The sequence below is a fragment of the Canis lupus genome, chromosome 3, assembly GCF_048164855.1.
Source record: "Canis lupus baileyi chromosome 3, mCanLup2.hap1, whole genome shotgun sequence".
NCBI lineage: Eukaryota > Metazoa > Chordata > Mammalia > Carnivora > Canidae > Canis > Canis lupus.
In genome coordinates, this window is record NC_132840.1 from 37,711,000 (window position 1) to 37,735,109 (window position 24,110).

At 42.3% G+C, this 24,110-nt stretch overlaps 2 long non-coding RNA genes across 5 annotated transcripts in view; one reads left to right on the forward strand and one right to left on the reverse strand.

The window, feature by feature from the left end:
- Positions 1 to 24,110, reverse strand: part of LOC140630380 (uncharacterized) — a 51,613-nt gene that overhangs the window by 22,162 nt on the left and 5,341 nt on the right. The gene's annotated exons all lie outside the window — the stretch shown is intronic.
- On the forward strand, positions 5,268 to 23,862 carry LOC140630378 (uncharacterized). 4 transcript variants are annotated; one of them, XR_012028144.1, is made up of 7 exons: positions 5,268 to 5,407; positions 9,129 to 9,351; positions 17,024 to 17,155; positions 19,443 to 19,818; positions 20,411 to 20,501; positions 21,649 to 21,770; positions 23,570 to 23,862. It is a non-coding gene; the product is annotated as an uncharacterized lncRNA (long non-coding RNA). The 4 variants fall into 4 exon arrangements; XR_012028143.1 differs by lacking the exon at positions 20,411 to 20,501; XR_012028145.1 differs by lacking the exon at positions 20,411 to 20,501 and having other exon boundaries at positions 9,129 to 9,285.

Genomic DNA, 24,110 nt, shown 5'->3' on the forward strand with positions numbered 1-24,110 from the left:
AAATCTTGCTGCAGATGCTGCAAGACACACACAAAGACTCAGCTCCTGAGTAGCCTCCCACCTGTACCCTGTACGCTGTGGAATGTGGCCCCACACAGAGGTGAGGAAGGGCCTTGGGACTTGAAGGGGTTTATTCATGAACCTCCTGCACTCATTCCACACATCAGAGAAATCTCTCCAAAAGCCAAGTCCTGGGAGGGACAACACAGAAAAGAATTAGACATGAACCCTGTCTTCAAGAAGCTTAAAGTGTAATATGGGGCCAAAACATGCACAGAGGAAATGGTAGGAAAAGAGAAAGCATCTCCTTGGTGCTTTATGTAAAGTATTTCATGTGATACCCACAAAATGTAAGTATCCCCATTCTACAGATGCTCGTAAAAAGAATAACATTCATTGAGCTTCAGGTCAGTTTTAAGCTAAATGCTTTCTAGGAAGTTTCATTGAATTCTCACTGCTCTCCTAGGAAGTATTTATATCATGGTCTCCTTTGCACCGACAAGAAAATTAAGCCTCAGAGAGCCGAAGTGATTTGCACAAGGTGATAGAACACCTCTGCTCAAAAGAAAAAAAAAAAAAAAGCAAAAAAAAAAACTATGGACTCCTATTCCCAATGCATGTCCTGCAGAGACCATTTTCAGCTTTATACAAGGAAGAAATTGCCAAATACTATGGCTATCTGATGATGCAGTGGGTTAGCTTATGAGATAGTGAGCTCTTTTTTGGTATACGCATCCAAACAGAAACTAGACATTAATTTGTCTGGGATAATGTAGTGTTTGCTGTGAATAGAGGGATATTACACCTATGACTTCTAAGCTTCTGGATGTAAGATCCCATGATTCTATTCTTATATACACGGCTTTGGGACAGTCCTTCTCCATAGATCTCATTTTCCTCTCATGAGATTATATGACGATTCAGACTCCTTCCAGACCTTCAAAGGCATTCAAAGGTTCTTGGTTTTAAAAACCAGACATGGAGGCCAGGTTCACTGAACTCTGGCCAGGTTTTTGGCAACCTTCAGGGAGAGTCCTGCCCAGCCAAGGGAGCTGGGAGCTTTGAATCATTCCTTCCTTCCCAATTTTGCCTCCAGCTGCCCACAAGCAAATCCATATTGTGGAAGATTCCAGGCAGCAAAATACAGGTCTGATGACAAAGTGTTTTGGAATCATTCCCACAGCTGGATTGGGAACTTGTACTTCCCCACACACCACCTCCATCCCCACATCACCCCCCAAAAAATTCACTTTATTAGAATTCCAATTATGCTCCAGTGATCTCAAATCCCCAGAATTCCTTTATCCCAGGGCAAGAGTAATTGGATTTTTCTCCTCCTAAGCCTCAGCCGCCCCTCCACTTCATCAGCATGCTGGGCTCTGGGCCTACCCGGCCCTGGGAAGGAATTGAAAAGATGCCATGCAGCTTTATGAAATCATATATAAGATCTTTAAGGATGCTTTCTGCAGTGGAGGGGGAGTTTTTATTTTTCGATAAATCACTTTCAGTCTTCAGATAACAATTTTACAGTCTGTTAAGGGCCTGAGGTAGATTTTATGATTCTGGGGCATTGCTCCTTCATTCTGATATGGCCCTTTCTTCTGTCTTCCTCTGCCCCTACCCTCTTCTTGGAAGATCCAGGAAAGCGGTGGTGGGCAGGAGGAGAGGAATCTGAGCTGATTACTGCCACCACCTTTGTGTGCAACTCCTCTACACATATTGTGCTTTGTATCCTAGAAGTACTTTAACATCACTCATGTTGTTTCATCCTCATGAAGAGGCTGAAAATAGGCTGAACGGATATTCCTGGTCCCATTTTCCAGATAAGAACACTGAGGTTCCCAATATAGACAGGAATCAAACTCACTTCTTCTGATTCCAAGTCCAAGACCCTTTCCGACACAACCTGATGACCTCCTAACTGCCATGTGGCCTCATTTCTATTCCTGAGTTCAGAAGGGGAAGGACTGAACTTCCCAAATGATAGGCCAAGAATCAAAGACTAATTGTCTTTGATGATAGGGAAGAATTGTCCTCCTTCCCAATCCTACAGCCAGGAGAAGATTGAGGTGATAACCTATTAACCAAACATTTGCAATCTTCTTTAATCCACCTTACATGCCACTGCCAGAGTTATTTCTTCCAAGGATGAGTGTGATTGAGTCACTTGATTGCACAAAAGCCTTCAGTTTCTTTTTGCTTTAAGGGAAAATGTACAGAGTTGAAAGGAAACTTGAGAACCGTCTAATCCTACACGCCAAATTATGCAATAATGTGCTCTACTAAACACACCTATATCCCCCAGGCCTCTGCTAGAATAACTCTACTGATAGGGATCTCATCACCCCTTCCTATTCCATTCAGTCTTTCATTTACTTGCCTTCTTTTATCCAAATAACAGATATTTCCTGGACAGGCATGGCATTAATCCTGAATAGGACATACTCAAACTTTTTGCGGATAAGCAAAAAGTTCTGAAGGCAGACTGCCTGGGTTCAAATTCCAGCTCTGTCACTTTGTTGCTACATACCCTGGGTAATTACTTAACTTCTCTTTGGTTCAATTCCCTTGTATGTAAAAGGAGGATAAGCACCTTGTAAGCACTGAATACATGGGAACTAGCAACATAGATATGTAAATAAGCATCCACGATGAAGTATGTAGGCAGAAAGCTGTGGGAGCATCCATTGGGGTGATAGCCTGGGAAGGCTTCCTAAAGGCAGTGACCTCTAAATAACACAGTATAGCCAAGCAGGAGTTGAAGAAGAGAAGGAGAAGAAAAAAGAAGAAAAGGATTTCAGGAAGAGGAAATGGAACTGCAGACACTGTCCTGGAATAGAAAACACAGAGTATTCAAAGAATTATGAGTTCAGCATATCTGGAGCAGAGAGAGCAAGACAGGGATATGAGCTAACCATTTCCTCTTGGGAGAGCTTGATCATGGGAAAATCCTCAATGACTGGATCCCTGGCATAGCACTTAAAAGACTTCTGCAGTTTGGCCTCAATTTACTTTTGCAAATTTATCTCTCAGTTATGTTCTGTTCACATGTCTATCAACAAGAATTACACCTTTCCACATATAGGCCTTTGCTTATGCTTTTTCCCTTCCCAAGAAGTGGGCATTTGGGATCCAGATTTTCTCAAGCTCCCTTCACACCGTCTTATCTTTTACTTATAGAATATTTCTTTCTTATAGGGCACCCATTCCATGTGATTAAGGTGAGCTCACCTTAATCTACCTCTATCTCTAGGCTTGTCCACAAAGAATGACCCACTGTCTGGCCACAGCAGTGGCTTCAGAGATGGGCAATAACCCAGGTGAAACTATCAAGAGTTTTCCCTTGAGTTTTCCACTGGGGTTGCTATTCTCTTGGTGTTGCTCAACTGGGAGGACATGAGTTTGGGGCTGCCAGGCCATCTTGCCTGCCCCTCAAAAGGAATCATTCTAAACTGAGGGTTGCTGGATGGGAAGTGGGTGGGGGATGGAATAACTGGTCGATGGGCATTAAGGAGGGCACATGATGTGATGAAAACCAGGTGTAACATGCAACCAATAAATTATGGAACACTATATCTGGAACTAATGATGTACTACTATATGTTGGCTAATTGAATTTAAATAAAAAAAACTTTTTAGAAAAGAAATGATTCTCATGAATAATGTTGAATAGGGAAACACAGGGTCATAAGATGGCAATAGAGGGAGAGGTAAGTTCATCTGAGCCACTGGATGGACAACTGCCTAGAACCAGCTGCATCACTGGACTTCCAGGTCGTGTGATCCAATAAATTATCTTTTTTCTTAAACTCCTTTGTATTAGGTTTTTGTCACTTCAAACCAAGAAGGGTTCTGACTAATTCACTATCTGGCCCCTTTGTTACCTGTCATACCTTAGCATAGTCACCAACTTTTCCATAATTATCTCATCCAGGAGCAATGTCCATCTTCCTCTCCACCTCACCATGTTCTTTTTACTCATAGACACTCAGATTTGCAGTAACCAATTGGCCTTTATTATATCCTACCTTCCCTGTTAGAATTAGGTACATATATCCTATTTACTAGCACCTGTAGGCAAGTAGCCTTGTATCCCCATGGAGGGAATTACAGTATCCACTACAGAGATGCTCAGTGCATGTTTGTGGAGAAAAGGAAAAGAAATATGAAGGAGGACCACTGACATGGTGATTCAAGCTCCAGGTCTATTCTCTCCTAAATGGGTATCCTTGAAGAAGCCATTTATCTCCTTTAGACTCAGTTTCTACACCTCTTTAATTCACATATAAAATGAGATATTTTAAAGTCATTTCAGGATAGACTAAAAGAATGCATGTTACATATTCATAACTGCCAAAAATTAGAAGCAACCAAGATGTCCTGCAGTAGGTGAATATAAAAACTGTGGTCCATCCAGAGAATGAATATTATCTAATGTTAAAAATAAATGAATTATCAAGCCATGAAAAGACATAGAGGAAACTTAAATACAGATTACTAAGTGAAAAAAGCCAATCTGAAAGGCTGTAGACTGCATGATTCCAATTATATGGCATTCTGAAAAAGGCAAAACTATAGAGACCTTAAAAAGATTAGTGATTCTAAGCAGGTGTGGAGAGTGGAGAGATGAATAGGTGTAACACAGGATTTTCAGGGCAGTGAAAATACTCTGCATGGTATTATAATGATGGATATATGTCGTTAGACATTTGTCCCAACCCATAAATGTACAACACCAAGAATGAACCCTAATATAAATTATGGACTTTAGGTGATTATGATGTGTCAATGTAGGTTCATCCTCAGTAAAACAAAACAAAACAAAACAAAAAAATAGACCATTCTGGTGAGTAATGTTGACAATTGTAGAGGCTATGCATGTGTGGGGGCAAGGGTAATGGGAAATCTCTTTACTCTCCTCTCAATTTCATTGTAAACCTCAAATATCTCTTAGAAAAATAAATAACATCTTAAAAATAATAAAATGTTAAATGCTATTCAAAGATTTTTAAAAAGGAATGCATGTCACATGCTTTGTAAAATGTAGAGGCACACTTAAGAAAGTCAAAACTTCAGTCAAGGAATAAAGTGTTCTGGATTCTGAGTTCAAGACATCTCGGAGACTAATGAATTATGTGACAAGTTGGTTATCTTTTCTGGACCTCTATTTAGTCATTTATATAATGATGTCAGAAAGGAGAGGACTAGGTTAGTTTCAGGAACATTCTACAATTCTATGATGTAATAATGTCATTCCTAACACCTTAACACTTGGCATCTTAAAACTTCCCCAAGGAGGCTAGATACTATTCCAGGAATCTGAAGATGAGCAGGATCCCCTTTTGTCATTACTTCTCATCAGTGTAATATTGTATTGAGGGCTTAAATTTGACAAAAACCAGGAAAGGTAATTACCATTATCTCATTTATTCTTAAAAATTGTGAGATAGAATCTATTCTCTCCTTTCTAAAAACATAGAAACTGAGGCACAGAAATATTAAGTGACTTGCCTGAGCCCCAAAGCTGATAAGAGTTAATGCTGTCATTCAATCCTGGGAAGCCTCTTCCAAAGCCCATGTTCTTAACCATTGTTTTGCACGGTCTCCCTGTGATTGCCATCGTATCACCTGAAAAAGGCTGAGAAGGAAAATTCTGTATCTGCTTCAGGCGGCCCCTGCAGTCTGGGCCATGCTGACAGTCCAGGGTGCCGGGGGCCTACACTGAGCCAGAATGCCATGGTGCTAATGGAAGAAAATGTAATTATAGAGCATAATTACAGTGTATCGCATTCTGTAATTACACTGACAGTATTTAATATAGAACATATTCTGGAGCTAAACGGAATGGAAACACCCCTCAAACAGAACAGTCAGAGCTGCTAAGAACCTGTCTCTTGACATTATGGAATCATAAAACCTCAACATCACGTTTCCCATCTTAGTGGAAAATATATTGTCCACCCATAGTCCACACCTGAACTTGATGCTCTCCAGCCCTTATCCCCACATCCTGCAGACCTTACCTCTCAGAGCTGCCCCAACCACTCCAATTGCACTGCTTCTTTCCTATTTCAGAAACTATCATCTCTCCCCTACTCTATTTTTACAACTTTCCAACTGGTCTCTTGGCCTCCCAAGATACTCTGTGGGTCATCCTCTACACTATAGTTGAAGGAATCATCCCGGGATGCAAATCTGACCATGTTCTATCCTTGCTTAAAATCTTTCAGTGGCTGCTCATTGCTGAATGCAAGCACCTTTGCTCAGCACACTGAACCTTGGCAATCTGGCCTTCGCTCTTTATCCTGACCTCACCTCCTGATGCTTGTTCCATGTCCCCATGTTCCAGGCATTCTGAAGTATCTGTGCAGATTCTGGAATCTCTCATTTCTCTCCACATTTGTGCATGCTGCCCTCTCTACCTGAAATGCTTTCCTTTCACATCTTCCTTAACTCACATGCGTCCTTCAGGAGCAGCTCATATGCCATCATCCCCCAAAAGACTTCCCTGACCCCCAAACTGGGCTGGTTACTACTAATTAGTGCTTCTTCAGCATCTTCTAGCAGAAAATTCACCCCACTGTGTCCTAATTTATTTTCTTCTCAGTCTCCCCATAAAAATTAGGAACACTTAAGGGCAAGGACTCTGTTTTGTTTTCTTTTTTTGTTGTTGTTTTTATTTCTATGTCTCCAATGCCTAGAATGATGCCTGTATAGAGTATTCCGTGTTTCTTATATAAATGGATGGGTGGATGGATGGATGGGTGGATGGATGGATGGATGGACGGAAGGAAGGAAGACATATTCAAAGAATTGTCTACAAGCAGTAAGATTTTATTTTTTTTTTTTTTAGTAAGATTTTATTTCTATGACTAGCTATAATTCCACAGAATTATGGAGGGTCACAATTATGGAGGAGACACCTTTTAGACTTTCTTTTCATTTTAAAAAGTAAGGAAAAAAAGAGCACCAAAGAAGTGAGGAAACTTGCCCAAGCCCATACAGCAAGTATATGAAAGTTTAGGAAAGAAAAGAGGTCTTTCAATCCCACGTGAAGCACTGTTACATAATATGGTAAAATATTTACCGATTTATAGGCAAAGATCTAGGCTATGGGAAATGGCTGTCAAAAAATTTTATATGTTAATATCAGAAATAATTTGGGTAAAAATTTTGTCTCAAAGTTGCCCGGGTTGTAATATTTGACATCACAACTTTTATGATTTTCCTCATCTAGGTTCTAATAAAAGAAAAAAGATCCATTTTCCACTTAGGTATGGGCTCTACTAGGCTTTCTCACAGTCACTGGTTGCCCAAGAGGCACAAACATAAGCTAGAGAAAAGGCAAAAATGAAGGGAGTAGCTACAGAAATCACATCTCCAATTCATCTGAAAAGATGAATGTATTCAGGAATTTGTTTATTTAGAATACCAAATACCTGCTTGCGCTTGTGAAACACCCCAGACACCAAAAAATTCAAGAACTAAATTCATGCAACATTGGGCTCTCTCTTCCTCCCATTTATTCATTCATTTCTTCATTCAACAATTATTAATCGAGTACCAACTACATTCTAGGGACTAGAATCCCAGTGGTGACTATAGCAGAACTCCCGTACTCATTGAGAGTCCATTTCAAATGCCATGTTGCCATTGATTAAATACCTGCCACTGCAGCCAGATAGCCTGGGTTCCAATATCAACTCTGCCACCAACTTCCTGTTGAATTTGGGCAAGTAGCTTGACGTCTTGGTGTATTAAATGGGGGTACAATTAGATTCCTCCTCATAGTGTTATTGTGAGGACTAAATGAAGCAATATAAGTGCCTAGAACCATGGGTGGCATGTGCTTAGCCTCAATAAACACTAGCTTCTATTTTCTACCTGCATGCCCTCAGAGACAGAATGATAAAGCTAGAAGTCAGAGAGGAGGCAGTCCCATGCTCTTGTTTTACAGACAGGGAAATGTCATCTCAGAGAAGACAAGCAATGTGTTCCAGGTCACAGCATATTGGTGTCAACTTCATTTGTACTCTGATTTAAGGCCATCCCTAATGTGGAGGACTCAGAGACCCTGGGCTAGCACTGCTAGTCACACAGACCTGAATTCAAGCCCTAAACCTAGTTCTTCCCAGTTCTGTTACCCTAGGCAGGTTATTTAATCTCTGAATCTCTGTTTTTCCCATCTGGAGAATGGGCATGATAATGCTACCAATGAGGAGGATAATGATGTTGATGATGATAGTGTTAATTATAGTAACAATTATTCCCCCGCAGTTGGAGGAGTTTACTATAAGTGTGATATGGGTGTAGTAACTGTAAAGGGCTACTCTGTCCAAGACAGTAGCCACTACCTAGCGTCCATGAGCACTTGAAATGTGGCTAATGTGGCTGAGGAAGAAAACCTTAAATTTTAGTTAAATTCAACTTAAATTTAAAAGCTAATACTCAATTCAGTTATTGGAAAGCATCCAAGTATTCACAATTTGGTTGTGTGAATCTATTTTTTTCAACTATTTTATGAAATCTTAATACAGATCAAATGTTTCTGATGAAAAATTAGCATTCAAATTGAAATGTAAAAGTATAAAATACAGGCAGGATTTCAAAGACTTAGTGTAAAAAAGAATATAAAGTATTTCAATTTTTATCCTAGTAACATGTGCAAACGATAATCCTTTGATTATATTAAGTTAAATAAAATTTATTTTTAAGATGAATTTCATCTGTTTCTTTGTACTTTCTTAATGTGGTTACTAGGACAGTTTAAATGTCCTATTAGCTCACATGATATACCTACTGGACAACATGAAGAACGGTCCACACACTTGGCAGGATTATTATCCTTCTTCCTCTCCTTGCCTTCTGGCTGTTCTTAAAAATACTGGTTGGGAAAATGGACCATTTAGGATTCTTTGGTCACAACTAGTAGGAATCAGGCCTGGTTATAGTAACCAAATAAAGAAGGATATGAGAATACTCACAGGCTCTATAGAAAAACTTAAGCAACAGGCCTAGGAAAGGACCCAGGGCAGACCTAGGGTGTAGGATGCAAAGATGGTCCCTGCCTCCTGGATGCAGATCTCTAACTCTTTTTAATCATCATATCACAATACTCCACATTCTAGGGAAAAGAAATCCAGTTGCCTGTTTGATTCACTTGTCAACTCCTTGGCTGGGGATGGCTGGGGGATGGAAGAGCCCTTGGAATGACAGACCAACTAAGATGGTACTTAGTGCAGAATGACCAGCCCCTCAGAGGAGATTGGGGCGCTGCTGTGAGAGGTGAGAAAATGGATCCTGGGCAGGCAAGAACCACAGATGCCACTTAGCACAGAGGCCTGCATGCAGGTAAATGCTTAAGAGGTAAATGGGGTAACTGGGTGAGGGGCATTAAGGAGGACACATGGTGTGATGAGCACTGGGTGTTATATGCAACAGATAAATTGTTGAAAACTACACCTGAAACAAACAAAAGAAAGGTAAATGGGAGAATCTCTGCTCTGATACTGAGTCACTGGCACCTTGGATGAGTTACTCTGCCTCTTTAGGCCCCATTTGCTAAGCCAGAAAATGGGAGAAGTGTGTACATGCTGGATTCCCTCCCACTGTGAAACTGTCCCAGTTGCTTCAATCCTGCTTGTCTCTGAGGTGGACCTCACCTGAAGAAACTAACTGAGCTTTGCACCCTGTTGGAAGGGGAAGGAAGACTCAGTTTGGGCTGCAGTCCACCCTCCCATCTGCCTCCAGCCCCCACAGGGCACTGTAATTCTGCCTCTCTCCCTTGCGTGCCTGTGACCCTCTGCCACCTCCTTGCTCTCTTACCCCCTTTTTGTTTTGCAGCAAAATAAAAAATCAAGAGCTGGCATGCTCAGAGAAAACCCTTTAGTCTAATTGATCAGGGATTGCTAATTCAGCAAAACTAGTCTCAGAAAGAGAACTTAATTCTTTGCATGAACTCTCCTGTTAAAAACAAGGAAAAGATGGCTTAGAGCTTTACACAGACCCATTATATCAGCCCCAATTATGCTCTCTGGTCAGCAGCTTCTTCCTTCCACTGTGCAAAAGTGCCGCTTTGGTAAAGAGACCAGTGGCAAGAAGGACCCAGGAGACCTGGGTTTGAGTCTCAGTTATGCATCCATGCATGCATTCATTTATTCAGCACAATGTAGGGAAACAGAAGTGATTAAGACATACTCTTTGTAACCCAGGAGCTCATAATCTACTAGTGTCTACTAGAGATGGGTGAGTGAGCAAATAATCACAAAGCAATACAACAGAGGCAAGATCAAATTGTTTCAAGAGCTAGAGAAGGAGCCAACTAATTCAATCAAGTAAAGTTCTATGTGGAAGGAGATCATTCCAGACAGATGAAATAGTAAATGCAAAGTCATAATGTACATTATCTGCTCGGAGAGTAGAACTACATTTGGCTGAAGCATAAACTGCATGATGGGGTGGTAAGCTCCAAGTTAAGTTACTTCATCTTTCGTGACTCTCTCTTACCATTTGTCCCCAACATTACTACCTCTGAGAATGGTTGGAAAAATGAAATACAATTCTTTGCAAGCATCCTTTGAAAACTGTAGTGAATCATGGATACTGGTGTTATAGTGAGTTCATAGAGTGCCCTAGTGGCCCCATGTAAAGAAGAGGAGCTCGTCAGCCATGCAGAGAGCTTCCTTTGGAAGAAGAGCAGGCGGTGTGCTTTCATCTTTACGAGCTCTGTGTCTCTATGCTTATGCAAATCCAGGAGCCTCTGTATTTCAGCATCTCCTCCATCCTTTCCATGAGCTCCTTGGGTTGAGAGTAAGATCTAACCAGGGCCAAATGCTGGTCTGGTGTTTATCAGGTGTGAAACTGTAAGACTCTCTTAGTCTCTCCTAAATTCTATTTCTTCATCTATAAAGTAGGATTAGCAATGTCTATCTCACAAAATTTGTAAGGATTAGATGAAATATTTTATGAGAAAGGTCTTGAAAAACCTAGTCATAAAATACTATGGGAAATAAGCAAATATTTCTAAGGTCATCTTCATCACCACCCATATTTCCCTCTTAGTTGGTAAGAATCTCCCATAAATAAACCACACTCTCATTTCAATATGAAACACACCATACTGGAAATCAGAAAACCTGGATTCTATTCCTGGATTCTATTCCTGCTTCTGCCTCAGACTCCCTCCCCAGCCCTTTTTCTGCTCCTTTCTCTATGTCTGGAATTACATTTTCCTGGCTTTTTTTAAACTACTGGCTTCCTGGTTAGTGTAGCCATTGAGATGCTCTCATAGAAGACAGGAGGGTGGGAAAGAGGAGAAAGCCAGGTATTTCTTCTCTCAACTTACCTCAGGTGCTGTATCTTACAGATGCTGTATAACCAGCCTAGCCACACATCTCACTGGGTTCCAGTACTTCTAAGATTCCCAGAGTCCTAATGTTCTAGCTCCTACCAGATGGGCCTGGCTTCTGACCTCTGATAACTCCACCTCTTCCTATTGGTCCTTCCACCCTAAGGAAAGTAGCAGCTTTTGACAGTCTCTAGATTGCCTCTCTATCTCAATTGGCTTCTGGGTTCTTTTTTTTTTTTTTTTTTTTTTAAATTTGATTTATTTATTTATTTTTTATTTTATTTTTATTTATTTGTGATAGTCACAGAGAGAGAGAGAGAGAGAGAGGCAGAGACATAGGCAGAGGGAGAAGCAGGCTCCATGCACCGGGAGCCCGATGTGGGATTCGATCCCGGGTCTCCAGGATCGCGCCCTGGGCCAAAGGCAGGCGCCAAACCGCTGCGCCACCCAGGGATCCGGCTTCTGGGTTCTTTCCCATGAGACTGTTTGCTGTATTGAAAGACATTCCTACAGTGGTTTGACTATCTGGATCCTGACTGAGACCCTGGGTAAGTTATTTCAGCAGTAAAATGAAGCCTCGGGATGATCTCTAAGACATCTTCCACTTTTGACATTCAAGTAATTTTTTTGTCAAAGAATTTCACAATTGAACACACCTGAATCTCCTGAAAGTTTCTTTCTCTCCATCTACAGCCATATCTCTGGCTTCATCAACCTGCTCCAAATCAGAGTTAATATCCAACCTTCCTGCCAATATTAAAAACTTGGCTGTATAACACCAACGTGCTCCCACCGCAGTCTTTTGAGTAAAAGACTTAACTGTATCATTCCCTTTGTTCTGTGTTGGCCCATCTGATCTTTCTCTCATCCTCCTAAGGCTGATGGTAAGCAGCTCAGATAAGTGTGTTTGTAGAATCTATCGAAATGATCTAGCCCAGAGCAGGGGCTCACAGAAGGTACTAACTAAAGTTTGGTAAATAAGTACTTGCTACATTATGGTCTGCTTGGCCCTAAATTTTTAGAGTGGCCTACCTTGAATTCTTTTATTAACTACTGTCAGACAAACTGAGTTCAAATCCTGATTCTGCCACTTATTTTTATATGACCTTGGACAACTTTAGTTGATGTCTTTGAGATGTTGCCTCTTCTGCAAATTTAGGGAACTAGTATCTTCCCCGGGGGGTTGTTCTAAGGATAGATGGAGTTGAGGGCCACTTTCTTCCCACTTCCTTGAACCCTGAATTCCATGCAGACTCATGCTGACCTTAGCTTCAGCCCTTCCTTGTTTCCATGTCCAGACTTCGCTCCTCTCCTCTGCTGTGATTTGGAACAATAAACTCACCACTCTGGTATACCAAATGTCTTTCTGGTGGCTTCCATCCCACACTCCATTTCTATTGAATTTATTCTAATCTCTGAAAGAAAATCAGAAACCTCTCTCTTTGAAGAGCTACAAACAGAGATGCCAAGATGTTAAGTCTCATTTCTAGACTACATAATCTCCTGGCCACATCTAACATATCTCGTCAGGCCAATCATTCAGATTCCAAAGACAGACATTTCTCTCCACAATTTGCAAGCAAAGCAATAATGCTCTAATTATGTGTCTATTATCGTCATCATCATAATGCACCCACATGGATGGTGGCAGCAAGGCTGGGTTAATATATTCATTAGGAACAGGCACGAGCTACATGACATTAATACTGCTAATAATACCTAATTGAGCTTAATTACAATGTGATGCCTAATATATTGTGATGAATTTATTCTCAAAGTATTTACATATTTGTAGTTAAGTAATTAGCATTCTGCCCATAAATAACTCCTCAAAAGTCCACTCCAGTTCCGCAGAGGGAGAGTGAATGCACCCTCCTGCTTAGAAGGGCCTGGTGAAAAAAAAAAGCTCTTAATTTGTGTGGAAATACATATGTCACGTCTTCCTCAAAGGCAAAGTGAATTGGTTCCACCGGGAAGGCATTTGGGGGAAGATGGTGGCAAGAGAGAGATTTGCTCCTCTCAACTTCAAGAGTCTGACCGAGATTAAGAGCTTTCATGCTGGGGGTTTTTCTGTGCTTGTCAGACCACACAGAGAGCTCTGTGATCTGTCCAAGATGACAGACTTGAAGAGGGACAGTCACAAACTGGGGGAGGGTGATCCAGGTGGAGAGAGAGCTCAGAGAGGTACAGCTGAAAGTACTCAGCATGTTTGACTTGCAGCAAAGATTTGCTGAGATATGAGAGCTGTCTTCTCAGATTTGAAGGGCTGTCATGGGGCAGCAGGAATAAATTTAAGTGGACAATAGCATAGATTTTGAAGTCAAGAAGATGTGTTTGAATCACAGCTTGACCGCCCACTATTCACGTGACCTTGGGCCAAATATACAATGTGTCTAGGCCTCTGTTGCCTCTTTGGGTTGTCTTAATTATATCTTCAAAATGGGAGATGATGCCTGAGATCTGATATCCCAGAATCCTCAGCCTGTCTCATCAAACAAACGTTCAATAGCCCAAACACGAGAAGCAGTCACTGCACTGCATATCTCCTCTCACCACTTAAAATCTGGTAACATGGGGCAAGTTATTGGGTCCCTGGAGTCCTCAGATTTCTCACCTATAAGATGAGGATCAATATCACACCTAGTTCATAGGATTGTCAAGAGAATTGAATGAATAAAATAATTCATGTAAAGTGTTTAGAGTACTCAGCGCATAGTAAGCACTTAAGTGTTAGTATTATTACTAAGACCATCTATTTTGCTCAAGTTTCAGCTTCAGAAGAAAAATATCCACCCTACCTAGTTGAGGCAGAAATGGAATTTATTACAGAGATTAAATGTCTAAGAGAGTTGCTGAGTGCTAAGGACAAGCTCAAAATTGAATTTTCAGGAATAAACTCCCAAAATCATGCCACATGCCCCAAGAGAGCTTCTGCCTCTTACACCATACAGAAGCCACCAGCTCCAAATCCACCCTTAGGGCCATGATCAGGAAGTCACTGTAATCAGGACATTACTACTGTGTGGTGGCTATTTCTACTGCTGCTACTGTGGAGCCATGTGGTGCCTATTACAATCTCTACCATCTGCATCACTGCCAGACACCCTGCTTCTTAACACCCATGAAGCTTGTTCGTGGACAGTGAGGCTTCTGCTAATGCTGCTTCAGAAAAATAAATAAATAAGCTTCTGCAACCATGGTTTCCAGAAGTAGCAGAAGCAAGGCTCTCCTCACTTCTAAATCTCATATGAGCCAATCCTGATTGGCTGGACTCCAAAGGCATCTAGAACCCCAACTGCAAGGGAGTCTGGGAAAGGAGTGTTTAAGGACATCATTCAAAATGCTGCCACACAGGAAAGCACACTATAAGGAGGGTGGAATGGATATTGGGTTTTTTGTTTGTTTGTTCTGCTATATTCCCTATGTTATAGCTTTCCATCTCCATGAGTTATTTACTTTATAACTGGAAGTTTATACCTCTTAATCTCCTTCACCTATTTCACCCATCCCTCACCCACCTCCCCTCTGGACGTTAAGAGTTTTTTCAACTTATCTGTCATTCTACCTCCGCCCTGTTCCAAGGTGAATAGGCAACCTTCTAGGGAAACATACTGTCCATTACTAACCAGGACTTCAATCCCAGAGATCTCTCTGGCTGTCTATATAAAATCTCTTCTGTTCTTTTGTCTTAAGAACCAGATAGGAATTTGGGCAGATAACTGCTCCTTGGGCCTTTTCCTTGACCACATCCCAATCTTAGACCTCTAGGTCTTATCACTTCCACAGTGGGAAGAACCTTGCCAAGTTCGACCCCAAAAGAGAGAGCACTTCTCCCTAAAGCATTGAGCTGATCACCTAAGCATAACATCAGCTCCTCCTTTTGTGATCTGTTTGTGCTCCAAGAGAGGGAAAGAGAAAAGGGAATCTCCCAGTGGAGGCAGACTTAGGTCCATCTTATAACCCCCGCCCCATGCAGGTTATTCTCCATTGGTCAATTACACTCACACAGACCCATTATGCACTATCATTCTGCCACAAGGACAGCATCCCAGAGCTCCCTACCCTTAAGATTCCAGTTGAGCTTGGTCAATGAGGGGCACTGGCTGAAAATGCAAAGCAAGAGGAAAGAGAGGAGGGTATTTCTTCTTCACTTCCTCCATAGTTCAGTCCTGAAGTTCTGGCAGTGTCTGTGTCCCTCTATGACTATAGTTCCTGCCAGGAAACCCTACTTCCTAAACTCCAGTAACATCTTCTTCCCTTTTCACTTGAAATCCTAAGGAAAGTGGTGAATCTGCTGCCCCCAAGTACATCAAGATCACTTGCTGGTTCATTTAACCCTGCCCATACATCTATTCAATTCCATCATTAAATTCTCTTTGGTGAAACACTATTTCCTGTATGGCTCCTGACTAACACTGGCCTTGAGGAAGGACTATCTAAAGCAGAGCATTTACCCTTTTTTCAAGACTTATTTCATTTATATTCCCTTTATTCCACCCACTAGATTCCACATTCCCTCCTAAAGGAGCTCTGATGTGTTCTTGAGTCATATCAGAAGTATTCTCTCTTAGCAGAGAAATGAGAGGTCAGAAGGAAGATGTCTTAGCTTTCCTTGGAAGTTAGAGTGTTCAGGCAACATGTGGTTAGAGGAATAAAGTGAGGGGCTTCTGAGTGGCTCAGTGGTTGAGTGTCTGCCTTCGGCTGAGGTCGTGATCCTGGGATCCTGGATGGAGTCCTGCATAAGTTGCCTCACAGGGAGCCTGCTTCTCCTTCTGCCTGTGTCTCTGCCTCTCTCTGTGTCTCTCAGGAATAAATAAATAAAATATTAAAAAAAAATAAAGTGAGACAACATACGTTGCATCTTTTACAGAGTTCTAACACCTAGTAATATTCAGTAAATGAAGTTCCCTGACCCTTTCATTTTTTCCCTTGTCCCCCAATCCAGAAATCAGACAATCATAGACAGAATGGCACATGATTAAACAATGAACTCTGTAAACAAAGGACCTGAATCTAAAACCTAGCTCTATAGTCTGTGATGATGGGCAATTACCACTCTATGCCTCAATTTCCCATCTAAAAATAATGATGATTAAAAAAAATTTTTTTAATTAAAAAATTTTTAAATAAAAATAATGGTGATAATAGTAATATCTGTATTTAAGATCATTGTAAGGATTAAATGAGTAAATGCATATTAAGAATTTGACACAGAATGGGTGTTCAAAAATTATTGGTATTTTAATTTGAACAATTTGCGTGATAAGACAGAAAGCATTTTAAAACCACAGTCTTTTTTTTTATTGAAGTTCGATTTGTCAACATATAGTATAACATCCAGTGTTCATCCCATCAAGTGCCCTCCTCAGTTCTCGTCACCCAGTTACCCCATCCCCTCACCCACTTCTCCTTCCATTACCCTTTGTTTGTTTCCCAGAGAGGAGTCTCTCATATTTTGTCACCCTCTAATTTTTCCCCACTCAGTTTCCCTCCTTTCCCTTTTGGTCGCTTTCACTATTTCTTATATTCCACATATGAGTGAAACCATATAATGATTGTCCTCCTCCCATTGACTTATTTCACTCAGCATGATACCCTTCAGTTCCATCCATGTCAAAGCAAATGGTGGGTATTCGTCCTTTCTAATGGCTGAGAAATATTCCATTGTATATATAGAGCACATCTTCTTTATCCATTCGTCTGTTGATGGACACCGAGGTTCCTTCCACAATTTGGCTATTATGGACTTGCTGCTATAAACATTGGGGTGCAGGTGTCTCGTTATTTCACTGCATCTGTATCTTTGAGGTAAGTACCCAGTAGTGCAATTGCTGGGTCATAGAGTAGTTCTATTTTTAACTCTTTGAGGAACCTCCACACTGTTTTCCAGAGTGGTTGTGAAACCACATTCTGGGGAAGGGAAGGGTATTTATCAGGTTTTAATACTCTAGACACAATTTTGCCTTTAATGGAAAAGAAGGGTCCACGTAGTCCAGGAATTAATTATAGAGCAATTCCTAGAAGGGTTTTTTAAATCCTTAACATTCAAAATATGCTAAAAGAATGAGCTAAGAAAATAATAAACCCCCAGCCTGAAAAGAGAATTACATACCTGTGTATATAAGGAGACACAGTGGACACCAGTATCCCTCTCCTCAATACTCTCTCCCCCTCAATAAGGAAAGGGTCAAGGATGACCTGGACTTATACCTCAGTCTACCACTTGGTAGCCACTATCCTACTTAAGTTACATAACTACCAGGAACCCTCAGTTCTCCCATATTTAAAAAAAAAAGTAGATTCTATAATATCTTCATCATAGGTTGTCGAGAGGATCAAACAAGAGAACCATTGTGAAGTCTATGAAGACCACCTTACACATTTCTCCCTCACATTCCTTCTGGTAAATAGGCTTTGTGTATGGGCTCACTCCAAGTATAATCCTCAGATGCAAGATCTACTATCTGTTGAGCTCTTCGGGGCTTGACTTTTGCCAACAGTGGAAGGTAGCTACTCCCTATCTCCATGACTTTGGGTTCTGGATCTTCATTTCCTACATATGTTATATTTTGCCTACATCATCAGTGTCCTCAGTCTCAATGGAAGAGGTCTCTAATCTCCCTTTTGGGGGAAATAGATTCTTCTTGATACCATATAGGATCTATGCACAGCCCAAAGACACACCCCTGGTGCATCACAATTGAGCAAATCCTGGAAGCTTTTAATGAAAAATGCTGCTAAACCATAAGAGTAACATTGTGTATGTTTCACCAGGCCCCAGAGAAGGAAGTTAAAAGGAGGGTAAGCAGTCTAAAGTGGAATAACTACCCATTATTGGGATTCTCTGTGTTCTGTTGTGCATGCACCCTATCTAGCAATTTCTCAGCATAATGAGATCCTCTAGAAAAATGGGGGCAAGGATGCTCTAAGGCAAACATGCAATCTTTACCATTGGATGTATTTCCCCAATCACATTCCTTTTGTTCACAGAAGCTAGAGAAAAACCTAGAGTAGTTTCTGTTTTCTAGCTGACCCTGACTGACCTAGAGAGGAAAAACGGAGATAAAGAGGCCAGTTGGGAGCTATGGCTTGTGTCTTGAGATAGAAGGATGGGGTTATTATATTAGCAGTGAGGGTGAAGGAGAGAGAATGACAATCAGGAAGGATTTTAGAAATAGGATAGCAGGACATGGTCAGCAGTCTCATACTAAACATGAGGGAAGAAGAAGAGACAGACACAGTAAGTTCTACCTGGGGTTTGAGCGCTGCGCAGATGTTGAGGTCACCCAGTAATCAGAAAACCAGAGCTGACTAGTTTTGGAGGACTCTTAGTTGGTATCTAATAGATAATGAAGTATACAGCTCTGTAATGAATATTTATAATTTCGTATCCCAGACCCTATTCCTGACAGAAACAGCAGCCTCCCTATTTACAGATATTGTTCTAAATAATCAACCTGAATGGAAACTGATATGTTTGTCTGAGATTCTGCTTGCCTGACTAAATTAAGAGATAGGCCCCTGAACCAAGGCAAGCCCATCTGGATTCTTCACCAGGACTTTCTAACCAGGTCAAGAGAGGCTCTTTATTCCATTTTTATTTTAAAAAAAGTTGAGCCTAGAGATATGGGCATCCAGAAAATCATGGAGAACCCAGCCTAAGAGAGTGGTGCCAACCTGAAAGGCAAAGCATAACTAATACAGTAATGATGTCCATCTTGTATGTGGTTGTGAGAGCAAAATGAAAAAAGCCACATGGAAAGTCTAGCACTGTGCATGGCACCTAGCAGTTATTCAATAAGCTCTCCTGACTGAGGGCACAAACTGTGAGCTTTGAATGGCAAAGATAGGAATGAATGATTTCAGCCACAGAGGAGATGGTCTTTGGATTGTGTTTGAAAGATGGGTTGAATACAGTCTGGGAGGACTGAATTTTAGGAACTCTGTGGCTCCAGAAGCACCCAGGCATCAGGGAGAGTGGGCAGTAAGAGCTTCCTGGAGAGAGCTGGGTGTTCACAGCACCCCCGCGCCACACACACACACACACACACACACACACAACCACCATCGCAAGCAGCTTTCCTCTTCTCCACAGGAGGGGTTTGAAGAACAAGCCTGCCTGCCACACTCAGGCTGCAACCGTGACCTTGCTGGGCCCTGAGAGTGACAAGAACGAAGCCCATAATTATTAACCTTGCCACTTGTTTCTGTAGTTTATTGTGACAAGACAATGCAATAAGGAGGGAGGTAATCAAAAAGCAATTTTGTAGCAGTAAGCTTAAAGTGACAAACCTTGCTTTTCCTAAATAAATCACCATTATTCCCATATGGCTCAGGACTGACAACTTGGGTTTCCTTAGTAACCGAGTACTTAGCTAAACCTGTGGCCCAGTGTGAGCGGGAGCCAGCCGCATCTGGAGAGGAGAACTAGTTGCCAAGTCTTTTCCAGAGGGCCCCCCCATGCCTTCCAGGTGAGCACGGTCACCATTAGCATTCCGCTTTAACTTTCTCTGTTTGCACTATTCTCTGGAGATCCCTGAGGTCTATGACACGTAGTAATTTGTCATTTTGCAGCATCATTAATTTGGTTTCTGAGAGTCATTTGCTTTGCCAGTGAGTAGGTCTGAGAACCCCAACATTCATATCTCAGCATGGCTTTTGAGGTTTACAAGGCAAGGCTCATGAACTGAATTCTAAAAATGTACAAAAAAATGATTTCTCTGTGAATCGTAGTTCTAAAGCAGAAAGCCAAGAGCTAATGCTGGTGATGGAAGTGAAGAAAAAGTAATAAAGACTAGAAAGCAATGGCTCTTGGGAAAAGTTTTGTGGCAAAAATAATATATTCCAGATTGACATTTGCAAATATCTGGATTTATAAGGGTTTCTGAATTATCCTTTGTGAGGGTTAAATATTTACACTGTTTTCTAAGTTTACACCTTCCTTTCTCTCCTCCTCCTTCCTTCCTCCCTTCCTTTTTTCTTTTTTCTCTTCCTACTCTCATCCCTTATTCATACACATTAACTGAGCCCCTACCTAGTCTAAGCCACGGGCTCTGCACACAGGGGCTGCACCCCAGCTCTCAAGTCTGACAGCCTGGCTGGGGAGATAGACATGTGGACAGATGAGTTACACTCCCAGGCCAGAAACTCGGAGGTGAGTATGAATACCCTGGCCTGCAGGCTTTAGGGAAGAGCCTTGAGGGGTGCTATTTGGGCACAGCCCTGAAGGACAAGTGAGGTGTGACATGTGGGACTATATGCCAGTGGCCTGAGGAGAGGAGCCAAGTTGAATGTGGCTTAAACATGGAGTCTGCACAAGCTCAGGATGGGTGGGTTCAGAATAGGAGTAGAAGGGCCTGCACTGGGTGCTCACAACGCTGCCATGCCCAGAATGCCTCCTCCAGGCTGCCCTCACCTGATCCTCCCATTCCCTGGCTCTTCAAGCCTCAGGGTCTCTCCTTCCCTACCCATTTTTTGTAGGGCTTCCCTGGGGACAGGAGAGACCCTCCCACTAACACTTCCTCTAAAGCTTCTCCTACGTTTCTTCATAGCCTTTCACCAAAACACAATTTTAATGTTACATTTATTTTTTAGTTTACTTATTATATCTGTCCTCTGGCCTGGACTCTAAACTAAGTTCCTGGAAATCAGAGGAAGCTTTTTTTGATTCATTACTGTATCCCCTGCAGCTGAAGAAGTGCCTCTTTGCCTACAGCTGATCCTCCACAAATACCATTTGAATGAATGCATGAATGAGTCAAGACTCAGTTTGGAAGAGGAGTATCCCTTTGCCATGTGCATTTCCTAGTGCCTGTGTTTACATCATCACAGGTCTTTTTGATAACACAGAACTGAAAGCATTTACTTGCCTGCTCTCCTCCCCCCACAGCTCCCAACCAAGAGCTCCCCCTGAACCTGGCACATGCATAGGTTGAACTGAGACTTTTCCCAATAACAGGACCATTTTCCGGGGGAGTAGGAGGAAGTTAGGAACTTTCTGTGAGTCCCTCCAAACACACCTCACCCCACACATCCCCTCCCACCCAGTGCTCTGTGGCCTCAGCTCCCTTCTGGTTGAGGACATCAGGAAAGAAGGGCTGGCCCCTCCTGCTGGCTGCCAGCTCTGCCTCAGCATCCTGTCTGCCGCACAGGCACTTCTCTTTGCAAGCTGACTCTCATACCCTGAGGCAATTGCCTGTGCTCCTGTGTGTGGATAATGAGGTTGTAGGCTGTGTGAAGAAGCAGAGCTTGAGCAGTCACAAGGGGCCTCCCACATCCCCACCTTTTCTATTCTCACCCAGGGGGCCCACCCGACTGGAAGGTGCAGTAGGTGCAGAATTGCACATTTGGCCGGCACCTCGCATGGGGTGGTCTCAACTCCTCCTAACAAACAGCCCAATGAGAACAAAGCAGGGAGGATAAGGTGAGTCAGGAGCAAAGGGAAGGGGAAGCTTGGATAGGTTGCAATTTTAAATAGAGTGAACAGGGTACTCACAGGGAAGGTGACATTCGAGAAGAGATTTTAAGGAAGTGAGGGTGTCAACCCCATAAACAACTGGTGGAAAAGCATTCTAGGCAAAAGGGAGAGCCAATGCAAAAGCCCCAGGGTGAGAGCTCTCTAGAGTTTTTGAAGAACAGCAAGGAGGTCAGTGAGGTTGGAGGGAGAGTGGGGGTGTAAGCAAGGGTAGTAAGAGGTGATTTCAGAGAAAAAGTTGGGGGTGCAGATTATGCAGGCCCCTGAAGGACTCTGGCTTTGACTGCGTGAACAGGGTCCATGGCAGGGTTTTGAGCAGAGGAGTGATAGAATCTGACTTGTATTTCTGAAGGATTGAAGGATCGATCTTGCTGCTGTGTCAGTAATGGACTACAAGGGGGCAAGGAAAGGCAGCAGTAGTGTAGAAGGCTATTGAACTAATCCAAGCAAGGATGACAGCTTGAAGGAGGGTAACAGAAGTGAAGACGGTGAGAAGTAGTAGCCTTCTGGATATGGAGGGTAGAGCCAACAGGACTCCCTGAGGTATTGGAAACAGGCTTTGAGAGAAGGGGAAATACCATGGATGACTCCATGGCCGCAGAAGAAAACAAGAGGAAGGACCAGGGTGCTGAGCGTGGAGAACTAAAGTCTTTTCTCCACCTATACTCACTATATTATGACCCACCAGAACCTCAGAATCACCTGACACTGTTTCATGAGCACTCCTACCTTCCCGAAGCTCTCCTCTCCAGAATAGATATAGGTAATCACAGATGGCCACAAGGACTCTTATCTTTGAGAGTTTGCCCCTGTGGATGGCATTACTCAGGACCCCTTGCTGGGACTTCAGATTGGGTTCATCCAATGGGAGATTGGTGGGCACAAGGACAGAGAAGTCAGAGTTTGTTTTTTTCCTCTGCTTTCTCCTCCACAAAACCTTACGAGTCAATGAGATTGCTCCCTGGGGCCTATTTTCCTTGGTTCTGTCATCCCTTCTGCCTAGAATTCCCTCTGACCTCATCCCTTGTCCTCTATTTTTATCCTGGCCCTCTTCTCCATCAGCCTTTCCCTAAAGGAGGAAAACAGTCTGCTTCTCTGCCACAATTCCTGTGTTTTTGCCTTTAGCCTTGTGTCCTGTCACTGGGTGGAGAGGCTTTGTTATTTATGTCTCAGGCCTAACTCAGTTAATCTGTTCCATAATTTATAAGACAGCTAGCCTTAGCATGTCTGAGCTATTGAACAAATATCAGTGGGAATTTAGATCTGGTCTCTGACGAGCACAGGATCTGCCATCTGTGGCCTGGGCAGGGCCACCATGGGGGGAGAAGATCAGACTGCTACCTCAGCTTCTCAAACTAATATGGTCCTCCACCCCGGAATGGAGCACATCCCCAACTCTAGCAGTTAAACTGAGGTCCTGGCACCCTGCCCAGCCTTCACCTGCCTGGGGGTGAAAAATACACAAACTGTAGAATCCAAATGGCAAGGATTTAAAGCCAGATCTTCATTTTGGTTGTGTGATATCAGGTAAGTCATTTTACTTCTCTAAGCATATAAGTTGGGCCAATAATACCCGCCCAGTCTCCTTCATTGAGAAAATACTATGGATTCTACTGAATGCCATGAATCTCACCAACATTATCTCATGTGGTCCTCACACCCAATCATCTAGTTAGACCTAGGGCACACCCACTGAAGATTTGCAGAAGAGTAGTTAAGTGGAGATAACTTTATTATTTATCTCTTAGGATTCTGAACAGGGGTGAGCAAATGGGAAGCATCCCCCCCGCCCCCTGGAGTGACCGGCTTCACCCAAGACATCCAACTGGAACAACCAAAAGTCCTAGGCACTGTATTCTTAGTCCGTCAGATGTCTTGGCTCCTCAATATCATTCACTATCTCTCCTTCCCATGCCACAAAATAAAGCTTGCTCCTTAATGGTTTCCCTTGGCAAATGAATTATACAAGAGACAAAATTAAAAATGGCAAGCAGTTACTATCAACCCCTTTCAAGTAAAATTCCAGAAACTCAAAAAAAAAAAAAAAAAAAGGAGGAAATACTAGAAGAGAAGAAAAAGAAACAATTAAAAAGTCTTTAATCATTTGTTGAATAATAAAATGACACCATTATAATATATGACTCTAAAATCACTCCTTGGGGGGTGCCTGAGTGGCTCAGTCAGGTAAGCATCTGCCTTCGGCTCAGGTCATGATCCTGGGGTCCTGGGATCAAGCCCAGTGCTGGGCTCCCTGCTCAGCGGGGAGTCTGTTTCTCCCTCTCCCTCTGC